We start from the raw sequence: 21,492 nt of genomic DNA, 5'->3' as shown, positions 1-21,492 counted from the left end.
CCGCTACCACGTATGGATCGGCATCATAGTTATAGTTGTAGTGCGTGTGAGTCGGCTGCTCAAACGGATTGTGTGCGGTGGAGCCGCCGTACGCTGGTATCGGATTGTCATATCCGAAAGGTGGCGGAGGTGGTGCAACTGGTGCAGAATTCACCTCTGCAGGGTGACCAGAAGGTTCCCCTAATTGTGGTTCTTCAGGCACTGACGGAAAGTGACTCGCACTCGAGTGGCGAGGGGTGCTGAAATGGAATTCCCCTCCTCGGGTGGACATCCGTGCGCCTGATTTTCTACGCCTTGGCGGATCTGGAATTACTGGTTGAACCGGCGGCGGTGGCGGTGGCGTAATTGCCACAAACTGCGAATCCTCAGAAGGATCCTGTTGTTGCTGTTGATCATGAGGCGAGAACTGATGTGAAGGTGTAAAGTACCAATTACATTGGTCAAACCTCGCCTGGTAGCTGTCGGGGCCTTGATAGGGTGTTCCATGGAAGGATGACCCATCAGAGATCTCGATTGGATGATTGGGAGTACCCTTTGCAGGCTCGACGGGATCCGTATCCTCGTCCATATCCACTGCATTATCTTCAGAAAAGTGATCCTCTGGTCCTAAAGGGTTATACCCTATTGGTTCTTGGACATAATCAGCCGGGTTAAACTGTCCTACGAAGAAAGGTGAAGGATCGCCATAAGAACGGTGCGAAGCAGATCGCTGGAGAGGTATAAAGGATGGTTGAGGGTTATTGGGTTCATTTTCTGAGTTTGGTCCAAAAGAATGATGGTATGAGGGTGTCGAACTGTGCGAGGTGGAATGTCTCGCAGGTTCAAAGAGGTTTCTTCTTCGTCTCTGTGGTTCCTCACTTCTTGTACTGGAAGGAGCTCGCATGTTCGAAGGACCAGCCTCGTGATCATTGTGTGTGATCGGCCCTTTGCCTCTTCCTCTTCTTCCTCTTCTAATTGCTGGTGGCATATTTCCTGCTTTCAAAACTTTAAATAACAATAAACAATAAAAAGACAAACTGGAATGACAATTCGAATTTGTCCTATGTTCTTGTCTAGACTCAAGTATGTGCAATTGTGTCATTGAGATTAAACACATAAGGATAGTGTTTAATTCACTCAATGTTGGCTCTGATACCAACCTGTCACACCCCGATTTCCACGTGTCTCACCGGTGGGCCCGGTGGGGGATTACCGTGACGTAGTTGGCAACAATATAGTCAAACCACACAATATATGAATGCACAGCGGAAGCATAAAGATAATTATATTTCAACCACTGTTTGTAATATCAAATGTATTACGAATAGTCGAAAAGTATCCACAGGGGATCAAATAAAAATATAAGTATTGTTCAACAGACGTAGGCATCTTAAGCTTGCGAGACTCTTTAAGATGCTAAGGAGAAATATCCAGCCAATTACGCATAGTACCTGCATTTAGTCTTTTTGGGGAAAATACGTCAGTTTACACTGGTAAATACATTCAACCGACACTTTTGTAAAATGTTTAATAAAATTGATTTGAATGCACAAGGCACAAAATATCTTTGATTAAAATGCACAGAGGCAAGATTAACCTTTTATAACTTGGGAGAATTATTTAATATTATAATCTTGTGAACGAATTACATGTTCCTTATGCGTTCAGTAGCTCGAATCAAGTCCGAGTTAAAAATCAATGGACACACCACATCAACTATTTATGCACTGACGAGTGTACGCCTACACTCCGTGCTTAGGTCGTGGCCATTTCGTAAAATGATGCCAGGGATATCCGGGACATGGTCATTAACCCCCCAAAGGCTTTTAAGTAACAAGACTGTTTAAACGAGCCGATCAAATTTATTTAATTACCCACTCAACGGTGGAGAATTTGATGCTCGATCAAGCGGTATGCTATATACCGTAGCCCAAGCCCGTATAATGGAAAATAAGTTAAAAGTATTTACCTTTGCAAGTATAAATCCTTAATTGAGTAAATTGCAAATAGCTTTTACTGGTCTCCTATTCTGGAATGAAGGTTTAAAATAACCTATTAGAATCCTAACGGGTCTTTAATTTAGCCGTAGCTTAGACCGGTTAGTTTCAAAGGATAATTACGGTTTAATCGCGTGAAAGGCGAAAACCGTGAATGGAATGTGATTTGGACCCAACAAGTTTGAAGACCTGTTTTATATGGGTATAATAACCACACTCTGGATTTTGGGGTCAAAACAATATGGTTTGACCCGTTTCGGCTAGTTTATGTAAACTAGTTACATAAGCCGAACCGTGCGCGCAAAAGGCGTAACGGGTAACCGTAAGAGTCCTACACTGATTTCTAAGTCAATATGCTTTAAAGAGGTTGTGGTATCAGTAGGATACCTTCCATAATGCCCGTAACGAGTTTAAATCCATTTTATGCCCCGTAGGGGTATTTCGGTCTTTTTAAAGATTAATAAAGAGGTTTCGGAGTTCTACAGGAAATCTGAGTTTCCCGAACAGTTTATAAAGTTCAAAATACTTTATTTAATATTTAAAATCAATAGCAACTGGAATCGGGTCAAAAGACCTTGTAGAACTCAAGTTATGGCCAAAAAGGGTATATTCGGTATTTACCGAACCGTTGCCATAACCGCAGGTTATGAGCAGGTTAAAAATAATTAAAAATCTTTAAAAATCCCAAAATATTATTTTACATCAGTGTGTAAAAGGTTTGGTGTCAAAATCTGGGTTTAGATAGGCATTATGCTAATTGCGCTATTTAATTACTAAAGTTTTCGCAATTTGCGCTATTTAGCATAACTCCTATTCTGGACCTCGGATTGACCTGAAATTTTAGGGACATGCTTAGAAATCAGTAACCAAGGTTATGGTCCTTTCACATGTCCGAAATTCTCGTTTTAAATTAAAAAGGGCGTTACGGTCAACTTTTAAGCATTTAACGGAAATGTGTAAAAGACTCGGACAAACAACGAACCGGTCACAGAGGGTTATACCATCATGTAACCTGGTCCTAAGAGAGTCCTAACGCATATCTAAATCATACTTTAACGGGTCAGAACTGAAGTCAATGCAAAAGTCAAAGCTTTGCGACTTTCGGCTCCGAACCGGGTCAAAACAGTAAATGGTCGGATCAAACAAGCTTAGACTAGTTAATATACTTATTATCATGTTTTATGAGTGTTTAAACAGATTACACACCATCTACATTACTGATTATGCTTTAAATCGCAAAATGACATTTCTGTTGACTTTTTCTAAGCACGTTTGACTCGACATTTGGACTAGTTAAAGTGGGAATCAGAAGGTGCCCTTTTAGGGGTTTAAAGCCCACATGATTACCAACATATAACTATCTTTGATTCTACAAATCACTGGACCATTTGTGATTTATCGCCAAGTCAATCGTTAATTACGACGGATTGACTTTTAAGCTAAACTATGCAAAAACTAAGCCACAAAAGGTTGGGCATACTTACAGAAGCTTGGTGCACGACTAAGGATGTTAGGAGAATGCTTGAGAGCTCCAGAAATGATCAGAAGGCAGGTTTGAGGTGTGTTGAACAATGGAACACTACCTTGCCTTTTATAGTGAAAATTTTGGCACAAGATCATTACAACTCACTCTACAATGGTTCATGGATGATCAGCAGGTGTCCTATAGTACTAGGGGACATGTAGAGGGCGGCCATGCTTCAATTAATGCTCACAAGATCGTTCACAAGCTTAAACATTGAATCTGTCCAAAGTTTCTGCATCTGGAGGCCTTACGCGGCCCGCTTTAGGATTCAAGCAACTCAGACGCGGGCCGCCTGAATCCATAAGTCAGTAAACGAATCTTCAACTGGCGCGCGACCCGCATTAGCTCAACCATTTCCTTAACGCGGCCCGCCTAAGGGTTGATTTCCAAGATTTTCAAATCTTTTGTAATGATTAACCTGACCTTTCGGTTTCGAAGGGGTAACTTTGCGATTTGGCCCTCGATTATTCACAATTAAGGGCCTCATGACTTTTACCCGTGCCGTTAAGTCCCCGGTTAGATTAATTACTATCTGAAAAGCCTTAACTTTTATTGTTGACGCTTTTAGCCCCTCATATACGAATTTGATCATAACTTTCTCGTTTTAAAACGGAACTTCGTGGAATTTATATCGTATATTCTAGTGAGCGTATTTTACTGTTACAAAGCCTCGGGCTCGTCAAAGGGTCACTCAGAGGTATAAATTAAACATGTTGACACAATTAACCCCTGTAGCTTGAAATCTCTCACTTTCTTCCGCGTTTCGCTCCGTACGATCCATGATTTATTCGTTTGAAGGTACGAGCATCATTTAGGGTTACTATATAGTATAATTACCCTTCGTTGACATTTTTAACCCTCGAATTTATATACTTTCAAGGTTTGTCAACTTTAGTCCTTTATTTAATATTTAATGCCACGTGTAAACTCATGACACGTGTTAACACATTATTGGACACAAAATTTCGAGGTGTTACATCCTCACCCCCTTAAAATAAATCTCGACCCGAGATTTACTGAAATAAATAAGGGTATTTCTCTTTCATCGTGGATTCAACCTCCCACGTGAATTCGGGACCTCTACGGGCATCCCATTTGACCTTAACAATAGGTACATGCTTCCTCCGAAGCTTCTTTACCTGTCGATCTTCAATCGACAAAGGTTTTTTCCACAAATTTTAAGCTCTCATCTATATGCACATCTGTATGGGGTATTACCAGTGATTCGTCAGCGAAGCACTTTTTCAGATTGCAGATGTGGAACACATTGTGAATTCCATTGAGCTCTTCGGGTAAGTTTAACTTATAGGCAACTGACCCGACACGTTCGATAACCTCGAAAGGTCCTATGTATCTCGGGCTTAGTTTGCCTTTCTTACCGAAACGCATCACCCCCTTCCAGGGTGATACTTTAAGTAACACTTTTTCACCTACCTCGAAGTGAAAATCTTTACGCTTTGGATCTGCGTAACTTTTCTGCCTATCTCGGGCAGCTTTGAGACGGTCTCGAATCTGGACAATCTTGTCCGTCGTCTCGAAGACTATCTCTGGTCCTGATAATTGGACATCTCCAACTTCTGCCCAACAAACAGGCGATCTACACTTTCTACCGTATAATGCCTCGAAGGGCGCAGCCTTAATGCTGGTATGGTAGCTATTGTTGTAGGAGAATTCGATTAATGGTAGGTTCTTATCCCAACTACCACCCAAATCGATAGCACATGCACGTAGCATGTCTTCCAACGTCTGAATAGTAAGCTCACTCTGACCGTCTGTCTGAGGATGGTAAGCTGTACTAAAATTTAAACGTGTGCCCAAAGATTGCTGGAAGCTTTTCCAGAAATGAGACGTGTATCTAGTATCTCTGTCAGAGATAATAGACACAGGTATGCCATGTAAGGCTACAATCTTATCAACGTGTAACTGGGCTAACATGTCGGAGCTATAAGTCTCCTTGATGGGTAAGAAATGAGCTGACTTAGTCAGTCTATCGACTATAACCCATATTGTATCATTTCCTTTCCTCGTCCTGGGTAACTTGGTAATAAAATCCATAGTTACACATTCCCACTTCCATTCAGGAAGTTCAGGCTGTTGTAGCAAGCCAGACGGCTTTTGATGCTCAGCTTTGACCTGCGCACAAGTCAAGCATTTGGCTATATAAGCGGCTATAGACTTTTTCAAGCCTATCCACCAATAATTTGCCTTTAGATCCTGATACATCTTATCATCTCCCTGGTGAACAGAATATTTGGAACTATGGGCTTCCTGGAGGATAACATCTCGTAGTCCTCCATAAATTGGAACCCATATTCGTCCATTCAATCGTAAAATTCCGTCCTTGCTAAGAGTTAACTGCTCCTCAGTTACTCCTAGTTTTTCTTTAGGATAGTTAGCTTCCAACACAGCTTCTCTCTGTGCAGCTAACAACCTTTCAATCAAATTATTCTTCACTTCAATGCTCTTGGCATTGATTCGAATGGGTTTCACCCTTTCCTTTCGACTTAAGGCATCAGCGACTACATTCGCCTTGTCGGGATGATATCTGATTTCACAATCATAATCATTTAAAATCTCCATCCAACGGCGCTGCCTCATGTTTAGTTCCTTCTGATTAAACAGATGTTGAAGGCTCTTATGATCAGAATAGATCACAAACTTTATACCATACAGATAATGCCTCCACAGTTTTAGTGCGAACACAACGGCACCCAGCTCCAAGTCATGGGTGGTGTAATTCTTCTCATGCACCTTTAACTGTCTTGAAGCATAGGCAATAACCTTGCCTTTCTACATAAGTACGCATCCCATGCCAGTGTGTGATGCGTCGCAGTAAACTACGAACTCTTCGGTACCTTCAGGCAATGTTAGTACAGGAGCGTTGCTCAACTTTTGCTTCAGAATATCAAAGGACTCTTGCTGCTTAGGGCCCCAATTGAACTTTACCTTCTTCTTGGTCAAGGAAGTTAAGGGCGCAGCAATCCTTGAAAAATTTTCAATGAAACGCCTGTAATATCCTGCTAACCCCAGGGAACTACGAATCTCTGTAGGCGTCTTTGGCTCTTGCCAATTCATGACAGCTTCTACTATAGCGGGATCCACTTGGATACCACGCTCGCTGACAACATGTCCAAGGAATTGGACTTCTCGAAGCCAGAATTCACACTTAGAGAATTTGGCATAGAGTTTCTCATGATGTAGGAGTTTGAGAATACAGCGAAGGTGTTTCTCATGGTCAGCTCGGTTCTTAGAGTAGATAAGAATATCGTCGATGAAAACGATGACGAATTTGTCTAAGTACGGCTTGCAAACGCGATTCATGAGATCCATGAATGCGGCCGGTGCATTAGTGAGCCCAAAAGGCATCACTAGGAACTCATAGTGACCGTAACGAGTCCTAAATGCGGTTTTATGTACGTCTTCATCTCTGACTTTCAATTGATGGTAGCCTGACCTCAAGTCAATCTTCGAGAAATAACTTGCCCCTTGTAACTGATCGAACAAATCATCGATCCTCGGCAAAGGATATCTATTCTTTATCGTGACTTTATTAAGCTCGCGATAATCGATGCACAGACGCATCGATCCGACCTTCTTCTTGACAAACAAGACAGGTGCTCCCCAGGGAGACGAACTAGGTTTGATGAAACCTTTAGCTAGTAGTTCATCCAGTTGGGTCCTCAACTCCTTCATTTCGGTTGGTGCTAACCTGTAAGGTGCTCTAGCAACAGGTGCTGCTCCAGGGATGATATCGATCCTGAATTCCACTTGCCTATCTGGTGGCAAACCAGGTAGATCTTCAGGGAAACCTTCTGGATATTCCGAAATGACGGGAATGTCTTCTATCTTCGGTTTTGGCTCTTCGATAATCACTTGTGCCATGTAGATGACACAACCCTTCTTTAAACATTTTGAAGCCTTGAGCATAGTCACTTGCTCAGGCAGTCCATATTGGGTATCTCCCTGAATGGTAAGCGATTCACCAAACGGAGTCTTTATCACCACTTGCTTTCTGTTGCAGACTATTTGGGCATGGTTGTGAGATAACTAGTCCATACCCAATACTATGTCAAAACCAGCCAATTTAAAGGGAAGTAGAGATAGAGGAAAAGAGTGGTTCTTAATGGATATCACACATCCATCTAACACAGTGGAGACGGTTTCTATGGTGCCATCTGCTAGCTCTACCTCATAATTCACATTTAAGGTTTTGACAGGCATATTCAGCAATTTGCAAAATTTATGATCTACGAAAGACTTATCAGCGCCCGAATCAAAAAGTACTCTTGCAAAGATATCATTTACGAGAAAGGTACCTGTGATCACGTTATCGTCTAGCACTGCTTCTTTCGCATCCATCCTGAAGACTCTCGCATTGGTCTTCTTGGTCTCTTCAGGCTTCTTGGCGTATTTAGGGCAGTTGGTTTTAATGTGCCCCTTCTCGTTGCAACTGAAGCAAGTTGCATCCTTTATCTTTTTGCAATCAAAGGTCTTGTGGTCCTTGGACTTGCATAACCCGCAAGCAAACGACTTCGACTGAGTCTGCGAGTTCGATTCGAGTCTACACTTTCCAAAGTGATGTCTCTTGCAACTCTTGCACTTGGGCTTCTCACCAGATTGTTGCCCATCCTTCCTTGACTCAGACCCTCTCTTGTTGTCACCGTTTCCACGGTGCTTCTTGCCCGACCTTCGTGAAGTATCATCTTCACGCTTTCTCTTCTCAGCCTCTTTGTTCCTCAGCGATCTTTGTCGAACCGCATCCAGAGTGAGGGACAAAGATATGTCGGCTACAGATCTAAAGGTCGCTGGCCGAGAGGCCTTTACGCTTGCCTTTATTTCGGGGGCTAACCCACCGATAAAACGAGCTATTCTCTTTGGCTCTGGGGTTACCAGGTACGGGACCAACCGGGACATCGTGTTGAAGCTCGTGAGGTAAGCTTGACAGTCAAGGTTCGTCATAACCAACGATAGGAAGTCGGATTCAATCTTTTCAACCTCATGTTGAGGGCAGAAATTTTCCTTGATGAGGGAAATGAATTCCTCCCATGTCATGTTGTACAACGCAGTCTTCCCCGAGGCCTGAACCAGAGACCTCCACCAAGCCAGGGCCTCGCCCTTGAATGATTGCGAAACAAACTTTACCACATCTTTCTCTGCGCACCCACTGATGTCCACCACGGTGTCCATCTCGTCTAACCACGTCATGCAATCTACCGCGCCCTTCTCCCCAGTGAAATCTCAGGGTTTACAAGATACAAAATACTTGTAGGTGAAGCCCCTGGCGCGAGATGCATCAGTATACACTTTTTCTGGACGAACACTGTTTTCATTAGATGAGTGCTTATCATCGTCCTTTTTAGGCTTAGACGGGGGTTTGCTATGAGATTTTGAGTGGGTTTTCGGCTTTAAGTGTGGTTTAGATATAGTTCTGCTCCGGGACTCAGTGCACTCTTCGTGTTGTTGATCCAAGGCTGCCTTAACAGCACCGTCGACAAGAGCTTTCAATTCTGCGCCCGTCAAATGAACCTGGGCGTTATCATATACGTCTTCTTTCGAATGACTATTCTCCTCATTTGGATCAGCCATTGTAACTTGAATCTGCTACAGAAGATAACGAAAAAGTTTTATTTAGGAGTTTATTATGGAATTGTCTTTTATGGCAATTCATTAACCATGGTAAACAGAGACCATATCTGGTTAATTTGTTACTCACTTTTTATTTAGGATTTGGATATAACTTATCCTAATTACAAACAATATTGTTAGTGGCACAAAAGCCTAGTCACGAGGACTTTTTTATAATATAAGCCGGGATTACAGAGAATCAAGGCATGAAGGTTTGAACCGTAGTCCTTTTACCTTTTCTGACAGGGAGTCATAGACTACTACTGCCTGTTGTCTTATATGACAATAATTATGGCCCGTAGGCACTACACCACTAATGGATGTTTTAATAAGTTTGGCCCGTAGGCACTACATCACTAATGGATGTTTTAATAAGTTTGGCCCGTAGGCACTACATCACTAATGGATGTTTAACGAGTTTGGCCCGTAGGCACTACATCACTAATGGATGTTTAATAATTGATCGTCTTTATTGACGATTTTAACCCATGATTTACAAATCATTAATTTGGGCTTTGGAATCCTTAAAAGGATTCTTATATAAGAATGACGCATGCGATTTGAACGAATCACATCTGCCATGAACGTTAACATGTTTACAGAGGTTAACAGGGAATCTGAATCTTTTAATCAGGTCTTACCATCTTGGCCGGGTCTTATAATGACACCTGGCTAGGTTTCACTCTTAAGATTCTTTATTTAGGCAGATTTAAATTTAAAAGGAATGATTTTTGATTTATTTCATATATAATAACGAAAATGAAATTCATAACACAACATTCCATTACTTATAATAAAGATTACACGCTGCCGTAAACGGGACTTTTAAATAAGTAAATACCTACGCAGAGGTTTATAGAAAAACAAGTCCACACAGGGACCAATACAAGATAGATGTCCGCGCAGGGACTAAAAGATAAGTCCACGTAGGGACTGAAATACGATAAATGCCCACGCAGGGACTAAATTGTAAATACAACAATACATAAGGAGACTAATGATCTCGTTTCTTCCTCCCTTTTAGTAGGTTTGCTAGGCCCTTGAGAAATCCACGATTACTCTTACGTTCTTGTTCGAAGTCTCGTTCCACACGGTTTAGACGGTGGAGTATTTCTTTTTGCTCCGGTGGAGAAAAACGTGGCTGCTGCGACGGTTGTTGAACCGGAGGTCTGGGAGGTATTGGATACCCATGAGCTGAGTAATCTGGTCTCCAAGAGGTTCCATGGAGAGCATTGTAATTAGCCGCTACCACGTATGGATCGGCATCATAGTTATAGTTGTAGAACGTGTGAGTCGGCTGCTCAAACGGATTGTGTGCGGTGGAGCCGCCGTACGCTGGTATCGGATTGTCATATCCGAAAGGTGGCGGAGGTGGTGCAACTGGTCCAGAATTCACCTCTTCAGGGTGACCAGAAGGTTCCCCTAATTGTGGTTCTTCAGGCACTGACGGAAAGTGACTCGCACTCGAGTGGCGAGGGGTGCTGAAATGGAATTCCCCTCCTCGGGTGGACATCCGTGCGCCTGATCTTCTACGCCTTGGCGGATCTGGAATTACTGGTTGAACCGGCGGCGGTGGCGTAATTGCCACAAACCGCGAATCCTCAGAAGGATCCTGTTGTTGCTGTTGATCATGAGGCGAGAACTGATGTGAAGGTGTAAAGTACCAATTACATTGGTCAAACCTCGCCTGGTAGCTGTCGGGACCTTGATAGGGTGTTCCATGGAAGGATGGCCCATCAGAGATCTCGATTGGATGATTGGGAGTACCCTTTGCAGGCTCGACGGGATCCGTATCCTCGTCCATATCCACTGCATTATCTTCAGAAAAGTGATCCTCTGGTCCTAAAGGGTTATACCCTATTGGTTCTTGGACCTAATCAGCCGGGTTAAACTGTCCTACGAAGAAATGTGAAGGATCGCCATAAGAACGGTGCGAAGCAGATCGTTGGAGAGGTATAAAGGATGGTCGAGGGTTATTGGGTTCATTTTCTGAGTTTGGTCCAAAAGAATGATGGTATGAGGGTGTCGAACTGTGCGAGGTGGAATGTCTCGCAGGTTCAAAGAGGTTTCTTCTTCGTCTCTGTGGTTCCTCACTTCTTGTACTGGAAAGTGCTCGCATGTTCGAAGGACCAGCCTCGTGATCATTGTGTGTGATCGGCCCTTTGCCTCTTCCTCTTCTTCCTCTTCTAATTGCTGGTGGCATATTTCCTGCTTTCAAAACATTAAATAACAATAAACAATAAAAAGACAAACTGGAATGACAATTCGAATTTGTCCTATGTTCTTGTCTAGACTCAAGTATGTGCAATTGTGTCATTGAGATTAAACACATAAGGATAGTGTTTAATTCACTCAATGTTGGCTCTGATACCAACCTGTCACACCCCGATTTCCACGTGTCTCACCAGTGGGCCCGGTGGGGGATTACCGTGACGTAGTTGGCAACAATATAGTCAAACCACACAATATATGAATGCACAGCGGAAGCATAAAGATAATTATATTTCAACCACTGTTTGTAACATCAAATGTATTACGAATAATCGAAAAGTATCCACAGGGGATCAAATAAAAATATAAGTATTGTTCAACAGACGTAGGCATCTTAAGCTTGCGAGACTCTTTAAGATGCTAAGGAGAAATATCCAGCCAATTACGCATAGTACCTGCATTTAGTCTTTTTGGGGAAAATACGTCAGTTTGCACTGGTAAATACATTCAACCGACACATTTTAGAATGCACAAGGCACAAAATATCTTTGATTAAAATGCACAGAGGCAAGATTAACCTTTTATAACTTGGGAGAATTATTTAATATTATAATCTTGTGAACGAATTACATGTTCCTTATGCGTTCAGTAGCCCGGATCAAGTCCGGGTTAAAAATCAATGGACACACCACATCAACTATTTATGCACTGACGAGTGTACGCCTACACTCCGTGCTTAGGTCGTGGCCATTTCGTAAAATGATGCCAGGGATATCCGGGACATGGTCATTAACCCCCCAAAGGCTTTTAAGTAACAAGACTGTTTAAACGAGCCGATCAAATTTATTTAATTACCCACTCAACGGTGGAGAATTTGATGCTCGATCAAGCGGTATGCTATATACCGTAGCCCAAGCCCGTATAACGGAAAATAAGTTAAAAGTATTTACCTTTGCAAGTATAAATCCTTAATTGAGTAAATTGCAAATAGCTTTTACTGGTCTCCTATTCTGGAACGAAGGTTTAAAATAACCTATTAGAATCCTAACGGGTCTTTAATTTAGCCGTAGCTTAGACCGGTTAGTTTCAAAGGATAGTTACGGTTTAATCGCGTGAAAGGCGAAAACCGTGAATGGAATGTGATTTGGACCCAACAAGTTTGAAGACCTGTTTTATATGGGTATAATAACCACACTCTGGATTTTGGGGTCAAAACAATATGGTTTGACCCGTTTCGGCTAGTTTATGTAAACTAGTTACATAAGCCGAACCGTGCGCGCAAAAGGCGTAACGGGTAACCGTAAGAGTCCTACACTGATTTCCTAAGTCAATATGCTTTAAAGAGGTTGTGGTATCAGTAGGATACCTTCCATAATTCCCGTAACAAGTTTAAATCCATTTTATGCCCCGTAGGGGTATTTCGGTCTTTTTAAAGATTAATAAAGAGGTTTCGGAGTTCTACAGGAAATCTGAGTTTCCCGAACAGTTTATAAAGTTCAAAATACTTTATTTAATATTTAAAATCAATAGCAACTGGAATCGGGTCAAAAGACCTTGTAGAACTCAAGTTATGGCCAAAAAGGGTATATTCCCGAACCGTTGCCATAACCGCAGGTTATGAGCAGGTTAAAAATAATTAAAAATCTTTAAAAATCACAAAATATTATTTTACATCAGTGTGTAAAAGGTTTGGTGTCGAAATCTGGGTTTAGATAGGCATTATGCTAATTGCGCTATCTAATTACTAAAGTTTTCGCAATTTGCGCTATTTAGCATAACTCCTATTCTGGACCTCGGATTGACGTGAAATTTTAGGGACATGCTTAGAAATCAGTAACCAAGGTTATGGTCCTTTCACATGTCCGAAATTCTCGTTTTAAACTAAAAAGGGCGTTATGGTTAACTTTTAAGCATTTAACGGAAATGTGTAAAAGACTCGGACAAACAACGAACCGGTCACAGAGGGTTATACCATCATGTAACCTGGTCCTAAGAGAGTCCTAACGCATATCTAAATCATACTTTAACGGGTCAGAACTGAAGTCAATGCAAAAGTCAAAGCTTTGCGACTTTCGGCTCCGAACCGGGTCAAAACAGTAAATGGTCGGATCAAACAAGCTTAGACTAGTTAATATACTTATTATCATGTTTTGTGAGTGTTTAAACAGATTACACACCATCTACATTACTGATTATGCTTTAAATCGCAAAATGACATTTCTGTTGACTTTTTCTAAGCACGTTTGACTCGACATTTGGACTAGTTAAAGTGGGAATCAGAAGGTGCCCTTTTAGGGGTTTAAAGCCCACATGATTACCAACATATAACTATCTTTGATTCGACAAATCACTGGACCATTTGTGATTTATCGCCAAGTCAATCGTTAATTACGACGGATTGAATTTTAAGCTAAACTATGCAAAAACTAAGCCACAAAAGGTTGGGCATACTTACAGAAGCTTGGTGCACGACTAAGGATGTTAGGAGAATGCTTGAGAGCTCCAGAAATGATCAGAAGGCAGGTTTGAGGTGTGTTGAACAATGGAACACTACCTTGCCTTTTATAGTGAAAATTTTGGCACAAGATCATTACAACTCACTCTACAATGGTTCATGGATGATCAGCAGGTGTCCTATAGTGCTAGGGGACATGTAGAGGGCGCCCATGCTTCAATTAATGCTCACAAGATCGTTCACAAGCTTAAACATTGAATCTGTCCAAAGTTTCTGCATCTGGAGGCCTTACGCGGCCCGCTTTAGGATTCAAGCAACTCAGACGCGGGCCGCCTGAATCCATAAGTCAGTAAACGAATCTTCAACTGGCGCGCGACCCGCATTAGCTCAACCATTTCCTTAACGCGGCCCGCCTGAGGGTTGATTTCCAAGATTTTCAAATCTTTTGTAATGATTAACCTGACCTTTCGGTTTCGAAGGGGTAACTTTGCGATTTGGCCCTCGATTATTCATAATTAAGGGCCTCGTGACTTTTACCCGTGCCGTTAAGTCCCCGGTTAGATTAATTACTATCTGAAAAGCCTTAACTTTTATTGTTGACGCTTTTAGCCCCTCATATACGAATTTGATCATAACTTTCTTGTTTTAAAACAGAACTTCGCGGAATTTATATCGTATATTCTAGTGAGCGTATTGTACTGTTACAAAGCCTCGGGCTCGTCAAAGGGTCACTCAGAGGTATAAATAAAACATGTTGACACAATTAACCCCTGTAGCTTGAAATCTCTCACTTTCTTCCGCGTTTCGCTCCGTACGATCCATGATTTATTCGTTTGAAGGTACGAGCATCATTTAGGGTTACTATACAGTATAATTACTCTTCGTTGACATTTTTAACCCTCGAATTTATATACTTTCAAGGTTTGTCAACTTTAGTCCTTTATTTAATATTTAATGCCACGTGTAAACTCATGACACGTTTTAACACATTATTGGACACAAAATTTCGAGGTGTTACACTCGACGCTTTTGACTAAAAGTGCGTGTCATGTGATTTGCTATATTCAAATATTTTTTGTGATATTAATATTTGGTAAATGTTTAAAATTCAGATGGCCGACGAGGGAAATCAAGATAATCTGAATAACGATAACCAGAGTAACAATAACGTGGTTAATGAGAATCCAAACAATGGAAACCAAATGGATAATAGTGCAGTTCAACATATAGTGGCACAAGGAATTATAGATGCAATGCCATATATTATTCAAACAGTTCAAGAAGCGAATAATAAAAGTAAGCTGTAGTAAGCGACCAAGTGAACCAGAACACAGCGTGAACAATGGACCCTTGTTTCAAGCGCCCATGCCTAAAAGAAGAAGAACCATGCCATATGGTTGTTCTTACAAAGAATTCTGGTCCTGTAAACCCATAGAATTCTCGGGCAATGAAGGACCCATTGCAGCTTTACGTTGGATAGAGAAAACTGAGGCAGTTCTGAAAATAAGCAAATGTGCTGAAGAGGATAAGATAATATTTGCTTCTAATTTATTTAAGAATGCAGCTCTAGAATGGTGGAACACTATCCTCCAGTCAAGAGGAAGTGATAGGATTTATAACATGGAATGGGAAGAATTCAAAAACATGGTAGAAAGGAAATTCTGCCCTCCCAATGAAAAGGAACAGATAGCAAATAAGTTTCTGAATCTTAGAATGACCGGGGTAGACAGTAAGGGTTACACTACCACATTCTTTGAATATGCTAGGATAGTACCAACCCTTGCATCACCTGAGCCGGTATTAATCTCCCGTTACATCTGGGGATTAATTGGGGAGATTAGACATGTAGTCAAGGCAGCTAGACCTCAAACCATAGAAGAAGCTGTAGAACTAGCCAATACCTTGATAGATGAGTTAATCCGAACCAGAGAAGAAACCTATCCCAAAGGCTTACTCAAGAATTCCGTTCGGGGAATTTTAACCGTAGGAATGTAGGTTCTACCTCTGCACCATACTGCAAAGCCTGCAGAAAGAAGCATTCCGGAAGATGCTCTACTTACTGTAATTTTTGCAAGGCCCCAGGACAAAAGGAAGAAAATTGCAAGAAGAAATCCAGTAATGGATTCTACTTCAATTGTGGAGAAAAAGGTCACATCAGGCCAAATTGTCCGAAATTGGCTCCAGCTGCAAACAACAAGAATCCTAAAAATGCTAGAGCATTCGTTCTAACTGCAGATGAAGCTAGGATGATTCCGGATGTCATTGCTGGTACGTTTTTAGTTAATGATATTTTTGCTAAAGTATTATTTGACTCTGGTGCAAACCAAAGTTTTATTAATACTTCGTTTTGCAAACTTCTAAATCAATCATTAACTAAACTACCACAAGAATGTCTAGTAGAGACCGCAAATGGAGAAACCGTTAGGATTTCTGAAATCTTGCAGGGAGCAAGAATAGAAATTTTTAATCAAAAATTTATTGCAAACCTTTACCCAATGAATCTGGTGGGATTTGATGTCGTATTAGGAATGGATTGGTTAATAACCAATAAAGCCAGTATTTTATGTGATCAAAAGTCAATTCAAGTAAATTCACCAAGGGGTGAAAAGATCACCATTAAAGGAGATAAACCATCTAGATCCACTAAATTCATCTCTGTAATGAAAACCGCAAGTTATATAAGAAAAGGATCTATAGTGTATTTAATTTCTATAATCACTAACACTAAAGGAAAAGAATTAAACGACATTCCAGTAGTGTCCCAGTTTTCAGATGTCTTTCCAGAAGAATTGCCAGGACTACCGCCAGACAGGGAAGTTGAATTCAGAATCCACCTGCTACCAGGGACAGCACCGATTGCCAAAGCACCTTACCGTTTGGCACCCGCTGAAATGCAGGAACTAAAGAAACAATTAGACAAATTGTTGGAAAAAGGATTCATACAGCCAAGCTCATCGCCATGGGGAGCACCGATATTATTTGTTAAAAAGAAGGACGGATCAATGCGTATGTGCATTGACTACCGTGAATTAAACAAGGTCACGATTAAGAATCGGTATCCATTACCGAGGATCGATGATTTGTTTGATCAACTTCAAGGAGCTCGATTTTTCTCTAAAATCGATTTAAGATCAGGATATCATCAATTAAAGGTACAGGAAGAGGACATTCCTAAAACCGCATTCAGAACAAGGTATGTCATTATGAATTTACTGTCATGCCATTTGGTTTAACCAATGCCCCAGCCGCATTTATGGACATGATGAACCGAATATGTAAGCCATATTTGGATAAATTCATAATTATTTACTCTAAAAGTAAAGAGGAGCATGCAAAGCATTTGCACTTACTTTTAAGTTTATTGAGAAAGGAAAAGCTTTATGCTAAGTTTTCAAAGTGCGAGTTTTGGTTAGAACAGGTACAATTTCTTGGACATTTAGTTAACCATGAAGGAATTCATGTGGATCCAACAAAGATCGAGGCAATTACCAGATGGAAAACCCCTGAGTCACCAACTGAGGTTAGAAGTTTCTTAGGATTGGCCGGTTATTATAGAAGATTTATTCGAGATTTTTCTAGAATAGCCATTCCTTTAACTAAGTTAACCTGTAAATCTGTTAAGTTTGAATGGGGACCAAAACAAGAAGAAGCTTTTAGAATCCTTAAGCAAAGATTAACCCATACACCCATATTAGCGTTACCAGAAGGAACTGAAGACTTTGTAGTCTTTTGTGACGCTTCTAAGTTAGGTTATGGATGTGTGTTAATGCAACGTCAAAAGGTTATAGCTTACGCCTCTAGACAGCTTAAGAATCATGAAGAAAATTATTTAACCCATGATCTGGAATTAGGAGCTATAATTTTTGCCCTTAAGATTTGGAGACATTATCTTTATGGTAGTAAGTTTACCATATTTACAGATCATAAAAGTTTAAGATATATTTTCGGGCAAAAAGAGTTAAATATGAGACAAAGACGCTGGATGGAAATGCTTAGTGATTATGATTGTGATATCCAGTATCATGCAGGAAAAGCAAATGTAGTGGCAGATGCTTTAAGTCGAAAGTATCATGAAAAGCCAAAAAGGGTACGTTCTCTTAAATTAAATCTACAAGTAGATTTAAATGAACAAATTAGAAAAGCACAAGAATCAGTAATCAAGGAAGATACTGAAAAATTAAAAGGAATGATTAAGGAATTAGAACAAGGAACAGACGGAATTTGGAGATTCCATAAAAAGAGAATGTGGATACCTAAAATAGGAAGTTTACGTCACCGTATATTAGAAGAAGCTCATAAGTCTAAATATACGATGCATCCAGGAAGTGATAAAATGTACCAGGATTTAAGGAAAAATTTCTGGTGGATAGGAATGAAAAAGGACATAGCAGCTTATGTTTCTAAATGTTTGACTTGCTCACAAGTTAAAGCTGAACATAAAAAACCCTCAGGTTTGTTACAGCAATTAGAAATGCCAGTTTGGAAATGGGAATTGATAACAATGGATTTTGTTACCAAATTACCCAAAACAAGAAAAGGTAATGATACAATCTGGGTGATTGTAGATAGGCTAACCAAGTCAGCTCATTTCGTACCGATGAAGGAAACCTTTAACATGGAACAATTAGCCAAATTGTATGTAAATGAAATTGTTTCATTACATGGGATTCTTCTATCAATTGTTTCTGATAGGGATAGCCATTTTACCTCTCATTTTTGGTCAAGTTTCCAAAAAGCAATGGGAACCAAGCTAAATCTAAGCACGGCTTATCATCCTCAAACGAACGGACAAAGTGAAAGGACAATTCAGACAATGGAGGACATGCTTAGAGCTTGTTTAATTGATTTCGGAGGTAATTGGGACGATCACTTACCCTTAATAGAATTTTCTTATAATAACAGTTATCACACAAGTATCAATGCTGCACCATTCGAAGCACTTTATGGACGAAAGTGCAGAACCCCAGTCTGTTGGGCAGAAATTGGGGAAAAGCAACTACCTGGACCCGAGATAGTACAAGAAACAACTGACAAAATCATTCAAGTCAAGGAACGACTGAAAGTAGCACGTGATCGACAGAAGAGCTACGCTGATAACAGACGGAAGCCGTTAGAATTCCAAGTAGGTGACAAAGTATTATTAAAAGTCTCTCCTTAGAAAGGAGTAGTAAGATTCATCAAAAGAGGAAAGCTAAGTCCCAGGTATATTGGACCTTTTAAGATTATTAAAAGAATAGGACCTGTAGCCTATCAGCTACAACTGCTAGAAGAAATGGCAGGAATACATGATGTATTTCATGTATCTAATCTCAAAAAGTGTCTAGCCGATGAATCACTCGTAGCACCTCTGAAGGATATAGAGGTTAATGAACAACTCAAATTCGTAGAAAGGCCTCTACAGATTGAAGATAGGAAAATTAAAAATCTCAAGCACAAGAGACTAGTTCTGGTCAAAGTGAAGTGGGATTCCAAAAGGGGACCTGAGTACACATGGGAACTTGAGTCAGAAATACAACGAAAATATCCACACTAGTTCCAGTAGATCTCGAGGACGAGCTCTAAAACAAGGTGGGGAGGATATAACAGCCCTAACGTAAACCGATACCTTTATAACTTTTCCGACACCCTAATATATCTTAAAATGTCTCAATATGTTTTTATATGCACCCCGTATGTGAAAACCGAGCCGAAATATAACATAACCTATAAAATAAATTAAAAACATTAAATATTAAGTTGAGGCGGGCCGCGTAGACCCACCCCAACCATTCACGCGGGCCGTATGAAGGTGTAAACCGGATTCCTTTGATTTCTTTAGTTTAGGCGGGCCGCGTAAGAGTTCCCGTTAGTTGACGCGGGCCGCGAGTGTCCCAAATGGTGGCGCAGCCCGGTGATGACACGTGTCATCATCGTGGTGGGTCTACAAGCTGACCCAGCTAACCTACTCGGTTGACCAAGGTTGACGCGGGCCGCGTAACCTTGGCCTGTTCTTTACGCGGGCCGCGTGGAGACCAGATTTCAGCACTATATAAGAAGGCCATCGGGTTTCGTTTTCGACGTTCACAATTTCAATCTCGAATCTTAAATTTCTGTAGAAAGTTATTATAGCAGGGTATTACACCCCTTAAATAGCGAGGTTCTGCTACGATGTAAGTATTATAACCCCTGGAGACGTATTAGATATGCTGCCCGATTGATCTAGAGTTCCGTAACGGCTGTCGTGGTTCTGCCCGACGTAGTCGTTGGAATACCGTCTCGGGGAGGGTATTACTAATGTTAAAATGGGTTATTATACTAACACACGTGCATTTGTGTAAATTATAGATATTCAGCAGGAAACCCTAAAGGATAACCTAAAACAGCAATGTGAGTTGATCCATTTTTTTGTAAACCTTTTGTTAACTGTTTTTACAAAACCTCACTTAATTAAATATATACAAAGCAGTTATTGAGTATTTGTAAAGAATACAATTATAGTGGGTATGTTGGGGTTTTGTATACAAAATTGGTTACTGGCGTGGTAACATCCCATAAGTTGAGTATGACCATACCACTGATGTTAATTGTGATGTCTTGGATATAAATGTAATTGCGGATGTGCCCTCAATACTGCAAATTGGTTTTTATTTAAACTTGATTAAACTGGGATTCACTCACCAGTATTTCCCACTGACAAAATGTTTTTAAAACGCGTTTCAGGTAACAAAATGTGAAAGCCAAATAGAAGCCAGCTGGACAGCACTGAAGGCTTGGAAAAGTGGCAATAAAAGTTACCTAAAAAGAAATAGATGTTTTTCTTAAATAAAATAGGGTGTATCCCAATCAAATTATATGTACTGAAAACTTGGGTTTTACCCATGTATTTAATGTTATAAAATGATGGTGGTTTACTCTGATTCAATATTTCCTAACTACGGTCCTGATGAAAATTTCCGCTGCCAAATTGAATAAATAAACGTGATACCACCGAAACTGGCTCGCGGCCACCCTTTCCCGGGAACTAGGGATCGGGGGCTGTGACAAGCAGCAGACCCCCCCTCGAGTTAGCAGCCTATCGATCAAACCCTTGGATTAATAGGTACATGTTTATGTTAACTTTTAATTGTTGGTTGTGTTATGTGCATTATATGGCTGATTGTAAACGTGAGAAAATCATATTATGTTCTTGCATGAATAATCAAAGTGTTGATGTCGAATGAATCCGCAAGGAAATCTATTAATGTTTATGTATTAAAACTGCCGTGATGAGTATATGTTGACTCGTTAAATATTGTCACAGTGAAAGATTCCTGATTACTGGTAGGGTTGGTGTGGGTAGCATAATTGTCGAACCACATATTGATCGACCATTCTTGTTCACGTCTAAGTAGGGTGGGTTGCATAATCATTGGTGTAGTGTTAAGATCTCATAGTATAGTTAGTGTTAACTGATGTTTTGATGAATATTAATGGGCTATGTTAGGGATTTTAAACAATGAAAAGAATGGCATGTTGTTATTGATCCTGTTATGTAATGCTTGATTGTAAGTTAGGGTGTCATATAGTTGCCAAGCTAATAATCAGTTATGTAACAACCTGAATATATGAAACAGATTGGGATTGGGCCGATAATATATATATGTATGCATAACTAAATGGGCTGTTATAAACAAACCAACAAATTCATATTATGTAAGTGGGGCCGAATACTTTAACAAATT

This window comes from Helianthus annuus, chromosome 6, assembly GCF_002127325.2.
Source record: "Helianthus annuus cultivar XRQ/B chromosome 6, HanXRQr2.0-SUNRISE, whole genome shotgun sequence".
NCBI lineage: Eukaryota > Viridiplantae > Streptophyta > Magnoliopsida > Asterales > Asteraceae > Helianthus > Helianthus annuus.
Note: the sequence above shows the minus strand (reverse complement) of the source record.